Source organism: Myxine glutinosa, chromosome 14 (assembly GCF_964187855.1).
Source record: "Myxine glutinosa chromosome 14, kmMyxGlut1.1, whole genome shotgun sequence".
Lineage (NCBI taxonomy): Eukaryota > Metazoa > Chordata > Myxini > Myxiniformes > Myxinidae > Myxine > Myxine glutinosa.
Genome location: NC_136274.1, coordinates 83,869,037 through 83,876,689, shown reverse-complemented (window position 1 = coordinate 83,876,689; position 7,653 = coordinate 83,869,037).

Genomic DNA, 7,653 nt, shown 5'->3' with positions numbered 1-7,653 from the left:
AGTTCAAAGTGCCATAACTCTGTTAAAAATGATCGAAACGTCGTGAAGTTCGAACTTGACCTGTAACCTTTCATGAGGAAACCATGTACCAAGTTTGAAATCATTAGCATTAAGCGTTTAGAAAAAAGGTCCGGAAAACTGTTCTTTGCGTGACGGACTGACGGACTGACAGACTGACGGACTGACGGACTGACGGACTGACGGACTGACGGACTGACAGACGGAGGGACGGCGTGCAAACCTATAGTCCCCTCCGGTGTACACCGGTAGGGGACTAATAACCCAAAACTGGCAGGCACATACTTTCTGCAGGAAATAATATCTCTTACCAGAAACAGATTATCATGCATGGACCGTCCAAGAACACAGTAGGTCTGATCCGGCTGTATGACAGAGCTGATCACCTCTTTCAGTCGGTTTGCTAAAAGTTTAGACAAGATTTTGTAGTCAGTACACAGTAAGGAAACAGGTCACCAGTTCTCAATGAGTTGAATGTTCCCAGCCTTCGGTAAAAGGCATACGACCGCCCTTCTACAGGACAGAGGAAGTTCTCCAACACGAAGGCTTTCGTCAAGGACTTCAAGCAGATCGGGTCCCACAAGATTCCAGAACGTCTTATAAAACTCTCCAGGCAGCCCGTCAATCCCCGAGGCTTTCCCGTCTTTCAAGCCTCGCATGGCTGCTTCAAGTTCATCAGGTGAAATTAACGATTCCAGTGTGTGTTGCTTGTCCTCGACTTCTGGGAGCCCAGCAATCAGCTCCTGTATCGCCTCACTGTTGATACTCTGGGCAGAGTACAGGTCAGAGTGAAACACTTTCAAGGCCGCTTTAATCTCCGGTTGGGAGGCAACCGTTGACCCATTAGCAGTACAGAGCTTATGAATTTGCTGAGAGTTTTTCACCGAATTCTCCAAGCTGAAGAAGTCCTTATTTGGCATATCCAAAGTCAAGTAACTCATCCTCATACGCACCAAGGTACCCATTGCCCGCTGCCTCACCATTTCGGTCAGTGACGACCTTTTTGTCCATAGTAACCGAACACATCCAAAGTCTTTTCCAGCCCCATTAAGATTCTGTTCCAATTCTGCAATTTCGGCCTTTAATGAGTCAATTGAGAGACTTTGCATTTAGTAGTAAACAGACTATACTGTTGACAAAACGATTTGACTTGACACTTTGCAAGGTCCCACCATATGCGAAGGTTGGCATGCTCAAGCTTAGAGGACCGGGTTTTCCCCCACACGGTTCGGAAGGCATCTTTAAATTTCTTATCACTTAACAGACGAGTATTGAGTGACCAGTACGCGCTACCTCCTGATGTCAGGGGGTAATTTAAAGGACATTGAGACTAAATTATGATCTGAAAACCCTGTTGGGAGTATTTGGCTAGTGGACACCACATTCAGCATTGGCTTATTAGTCCCCTACCGGTTTACACCGGAGGGGACTATAGGTTTGCACTCCGTCCCTCAGTCTGTCCGTCCGTCAGTCCGTCACGCAAAGAACAGTTTTCCGGACTTTTTTTCTCTAAACTCTTAATGCTAATGATTTCAAACTTGGCACATGGTTTCCTCATGATAAGTTACAGATCAAGTTCGAACTTCACGACGTTTCGATCATTTTTGACAAAGTTAGGGCACTTTGAACTTTGGTAATTTCCCCAACAGTTTTCCGGACGACAGACTGCCGGTAGGGGACATGTATTGCAGCGCAATACTCAGAATGCTTGTTGATATAGATCCTGTCCAGCCTTGCCCTTGATATGACGCCATCGTGACATCCGCACCATGTGTAGGCCCGTGAAGTTGGATGCTGCAACCTCCACACATCCTCAAAACAATAGTTCTTGATGAGGCTCTCTAACACCTTCGCAGAAGCGCCCTGGGGTTCATGTCCATTCCTGTCAACTGAAGGATCAATTGTACAGTTAAAGTCCCCTGCGATACAGGTGAGAGCAGCTGGATCCAGTCCCTCTACAAAGTCCCGCAATGTGGAAAAGAATATTCTTCTTTCTATAGGTTCACTTGGTGCATACACATTTACTATAATAAGCTTTTGTGTATTGCAGTAGAACTCCACCGCTATCAAATGTGCCTTATAGACCTCCCTATAAATAACACTGAGTGGGAAACCTGGGACTTAAAGCGATGGCAACCCCACTCAGCCACCATTGCCTGATAAAAGTTTACACCATTCAGCTGCCAAATTGTTTGTGGCATGGGTCTCTTGCAATAGAATGACATCTGCATTTACTCTCTCCATTGCCTGGATTGCTTGAATTTTTCGTAAGGGGGCACATCCCCCATTAATGTTCAGGGAGGCAATGTGTATTTCTCGCCTTGTCATTCTAAGGTGCCAGAGCCGTAGATAGCGAGAGTTCGGTCAACCCGGTTTCAACTGGTCTGCCCTATGATTGGTTAAGCGCTGTCATGTGATTCACAGGCGCCATGTTGTTACCCAACCTCCGTAACTAGCAGAACGCGCATCGCATTGCATGCATTCGCTTAGTGGAAGTTGGGATGGATGAGTGGAAGGAGGGATGGATCAGTGGAAGGAGGGATGGATGAGTGGAAGTTGGGATGGATGAGTGGAAGGAGGGATGGATGAGTGGAAGTTGGGATGGATGAGTGGAAGGAGGGATAGATGAGTGGAAGTTGGGATGGATGAGTGGAAGTTGGGATGGATGAGTGGAAGTGGAGATGGTTGAGTGGAAGGAGGGATGGATGAGTGGAAGTTGGGATGGATGAGTGGAAGTGGAGATGGTTGAGTGGAAGGACGGATGGATGAGTGGAAGTTGGGATGGATGAGTGGAAGTGGAGATGGTTGAGTGGAAGGAGGGATGGATGAGTGGAAGTTGGGATGGATGAGTGGAAGTGGAGATGGTTGAGTGGAAGGACGGATGGATGAGTGGAAGGAAGGATGGATGAGTGGAAGGAAGGATGGATGAGTGATTGATCTTCCACTCATCCATCCTTACTTCCACTCATCCATCCAAAGTTCCACTCATCCATCCCAACTTCCACTCATCCATCCTTCTTCCACTCATCCATCCTTCCACTCATCATCCATCCTTCCACTCATCCATCCTTCCACTCATCCATCCCTCCTTCCACTCATCCATCCTTCCTTCCACTCATCCAGCCTTCCTTCCACTCATCCATCCCCCCTTCCACTCATCCATCCTTCCACTCATCCATCCCTCCTTCCACCCATCCATCCTCCCTTCCACTCCTCCATCCCCCCTTCCACTCATCCATCCTTCCTTCCACTCATCCATCCCCCCTTCCACTCATCCAACCCCCCTTCCACTGATCCATCCCTCCTTCCACTCCTCCATCCCTCCTTCCACTCATCATCCCTCCTTCCCCTCATCCATCCTTCCATCCAATCATCCATCCTTCCTTGCACTCATCCATCCCTCCTTCCACTCCTCCATCCCTCCTTCCACTCATCCATCCTTCCTTCCACTCATCATCCCTCCTTCCCCTCATCCATCCTTCCTTCCAATCATCCATCCTTCCTTGCACTCATCCATCCCTCCTTCCACTCCTCCATCCCTCCTTCCACTCATCCATCCTTCCTTGCACTCATCATCCATCCCTCCTTCCTTCCACTCATCCATCCATCCTTCCACTCATCCATCCTTCCACTCATCCATCCCTCCTTCCACTCATCCATCCTTCCTTCCACTCATCCATCCTCCCTTCCACTCATCCATTCTTCCACTCATCCATCCCTCCTTCCACTCATCCATCCTTCCTTCCACTCCTCCATCCCCCCTTCCACTCATCCATCCCCCCTTCCACTCATCCATTCTTCCACTCATCCATCCCTCCTTCCACTCATCCATCCCTCCTTCCACTCATCCATCCCCCCTTCCCCCTTCCACTCATCCATCCCCCCTTCCACTCATCCATCCCCCCTTCCACTCATCCATCCTTCCTTCCACTCATCGATCCCCCCTTCCACTCATCCATCCCCCCTTCCACTCATCCATCCCCCCTTCCACTCATCCATCCCTCCTTCCACTCCTTCATCCCTCCATTTTCCTTTCTTTTTTGTGTACAAGATCGAGGCTCGTGCAAGAGCCAAGAGCGTGTAAGAGCTCCTTCCACTCATCCATCCTTCCTTCCACTCATCCATCCCTCCTTCACCTCATCCATCCCTCCTTCCACCCATCCATCCTTCCTTTCACTCATCCATCCTTCCACTCATCCATCCCTCCTTCCACTCATCCATCCTTCCTTCCACTCATCATCCATCCTTCTTCCACTCCTCCATCCCTCCTTCCACTCATCATCCATCCTTCCTTCCACTCCTCCATCCCTCCTTCCACTCATCCATCCTTCCTTCCACCCATCCAATCATCCATCCCAACTTCCACTCATCCATCCCAACTTCCACTCATCCATCCCTCCTTCCCCACATCCATCCCAACTTCCACTCATCCATCCCTCCTTCCCCTCATCCATCCCTCCTTCCCCTCATCCATCCCAACTTCATCCATCCCTCCTTCCACTCATCCTTCCTTCCACCCATCCAATCATCCATCCCTCCTTCCCCTCATCCATCCCAACTTCCACTCATCATCCATCCCTCCTTCCACTCCTCCAATCCTCCTTCCACTCATCCATCCTTCCTTCCACCCATCCTTCCTTCCTTCCACTTATCCATCCCAACTTCCACTCATCCATCCCTCCTTCCCCTCATCCATCCCTCCTTCCCCACATCCATCCCAACTGCCACTCATCCATCCCTTGTTCCCCTCATCCATCCCTCCTTCCCCTCATCCATCCCAACTTCCACTCATCCATCCCTCCTTCCACTCATCCGTCCTTCCTTCCACCCATCCAATCATCCATCCCTCCTTCCCCTCATCCATCCCAACTTCCACTCATCATCCATCCCTCCTTCCACTCCTCCATCCCTCCTTCCACTCATCCATCCTTCCTTCCACTCATCCATCCTTCCTTCCACTCCTCCATCCCTCCTTCCACTCATCATCCATCCTTCTTTCCACTCATCCATCCTTCCTTGCACTCATCCATCCTTCCTTGCACTCATCCATCCCAACTTCCACTCATCCATCCTTCCTTCCACTCATCATCCATCCCTCCTTCCTTCCACTCATCCATCCATCCTTCCACTCATCCATCCTTCCACTCATCCATCCCTCCTTCCACTCATCCATCCCCCCTTCCACTCATCTATTCTTCCACTCATCCATCCCTCCTTCCACTCCTCCATCCTTCCTTCCACTCCTCCATCCCTCCTTTCACTCATTCATCCTTCCTTCCACTCATCCATCCCCCCTTCCACTCATCCATCCCCCCTTCCACTCATCCATCCCTCCTTCCACTCCTTCATCCCTCTATTTTTTTTTTGTGTGTGTACAAGATCGAGGCTCGTGCAAGAGCCAAGAGCGTGGAAGAGCTCCTTCCACTCATCCATCCTTCCTTCGCCTCATCCATCCTTCCTTCCACTCCTCCATCCCTCCTTTCACTCATCCATCCTTCGACTCATCCATCCCTCCTTTCACTCCTCCATCCTTCCTTCCACTCCTCCATCCCTCCTTTCACTCATCCATCCTTCGACTCATCCATCCCTCCTTTCACTCCTCCATCCTTCCACTCATCCATCCCTCCTTCCACTCATCCATCCCTCCTTTCACTCATCCATCCTTCCTCCCACTCCTCCATCCCTCCTTTCACTCATCCATCCTTCGACTCATCCATCCCTCCTTTCACTCCTCCATCCTTCCACTCATCCATCCCTCCTTTCACTCATCCATCCCTCCTTCCACTCATCATCCATCCTTCCTTCCACTCCTCCATCCCTCCTTCCACTCATCATCCATCCTTCCTTCCACTCCTCCATCCCTCCTTCCACTCATCCATCCTTCCACTCCTCCATCCCTCCTTTCACTCATCCATCCCTCCTTCCACTCATCCATCCCTCCTTCCACTCATCATCCATCCTTCCTTCCACTCCTCCATCCCTCCGTCCACTCATCCATCCTTCCTTCCACCCATCCAATCATCCATCCCAACTTCCACTCATCCATCCCAACTTCCACTCATCCATCCCTCCTTCTCCTCATCATCCATCCTTCCTTCCACTCCTCCATCCCTCCTTCCACTCATCCATCCCTCCTTCCACTCATCCATCCTTCCTTCCACCCATCCAATCATCCATCCCAACTTCCACTCATCCATCCCAACTTCCACTCATCCATCCCTCCTTCCCCTCATCCAACCCTCCTTCCCATCATCCATCCCTCCTTCCCCTCATCCATCCCAACTTCCACTCATCATCCATCCCTCCTTCCACTCCTCCATCCCTCCTTTCACTCATTCATCCTTCCTTCCACTCATCCATCCCTCCTTCCACTCCTCCATCCCTCCTTTCACTCATTCATCCTTCCTTCCACTCATCCATCCCTCCTTCCCCTCATCCATCCCAACTTCCACTCCTCCATCCCTCCTTTCACTCATTCATCCTTCCTTCCACTCATCCATCCTTCCTTCCACTCATCCTTCCTTCCTTCTACTCATCCATCCTTCCTTCCACTCCATCCCTCCTTTCACTCATCCATCCTTCCACTCATCCATCCCTCCTTCCACTCATCCATCCCTCCTTCCACTCATCATCCATCCTTCCTTCCACTCCTCCATCCCTCCTTCCACTCATCATCCATCCTTCCACTCCTCCATCCCTCCTTCCACTCATCCATCCTTCCTTCCACCCATCCAATCATCCATCCCAACTTCCACTCATCCATCCCAACTTCCACTCATCCATCCCTCCTTCCCCTCATCCATCCCTCCTTCCCCACATCCATCCCTCCTTCCACTCATCCATCCTTCCACCCATCCAATCATCCATCCCTCCTTCCCCTCATCCATCCCAACTTCCACTCATCATCCATCCCTCCTTCCACTCCTCCATCCCTCCTTCCACTCATCCATCCCTCCTTCCACTCATCCATCCCTCCTTCCCCTCATCCATCCCAACTTCCACTCATCATCCATCCCTCCTTCCACTCCTCCATCCCTCCTTTCACTCATTCATCCATCCTTCCACTCATCATCCATCCTTCCACTCATCCATCCTTCCACTCATCCATCCCTCCTTCCACTCATCCATCCTTCCTTCCACTCATCCAGCCTTCCTTCCACTCATCCATCCCCCCTTCCACTCATCCATCCTTCCACTCATCCATCCCTCCTTCCACCCATCCATCCCTCCTTCCCCTCATCCATCCCAACTTCCACTCATCATCCATCCCTCCTTCCACTCCTCCATCCCTCCTTTCACTCATTCATCCATCCTTCCACTCATCATCCATCCTTCCACTCATCCATCCTTCCACTCATCCATCCCTCCTTCCACTCATCCATCCTTCCTTCCACTCATCCAGCCTTCCTTCCACTCATCCATCCCCCCTTCCACTCATCCATCCTTCCACTCATCCATCCCTCCTTCCACCCATCCATCCTTCCTTCCACTCATCCATCCCCCCTTCCACTCATCCAACCCCCCTTCCACTGATCCATCCCTCCTTCCACTCCTCCATCCCTCCTTCCACTCATCATCCCTCCTTCCCCTCATCCATCCTTCCATCCAATCATCCATCCTTCCTTGCACTCATCC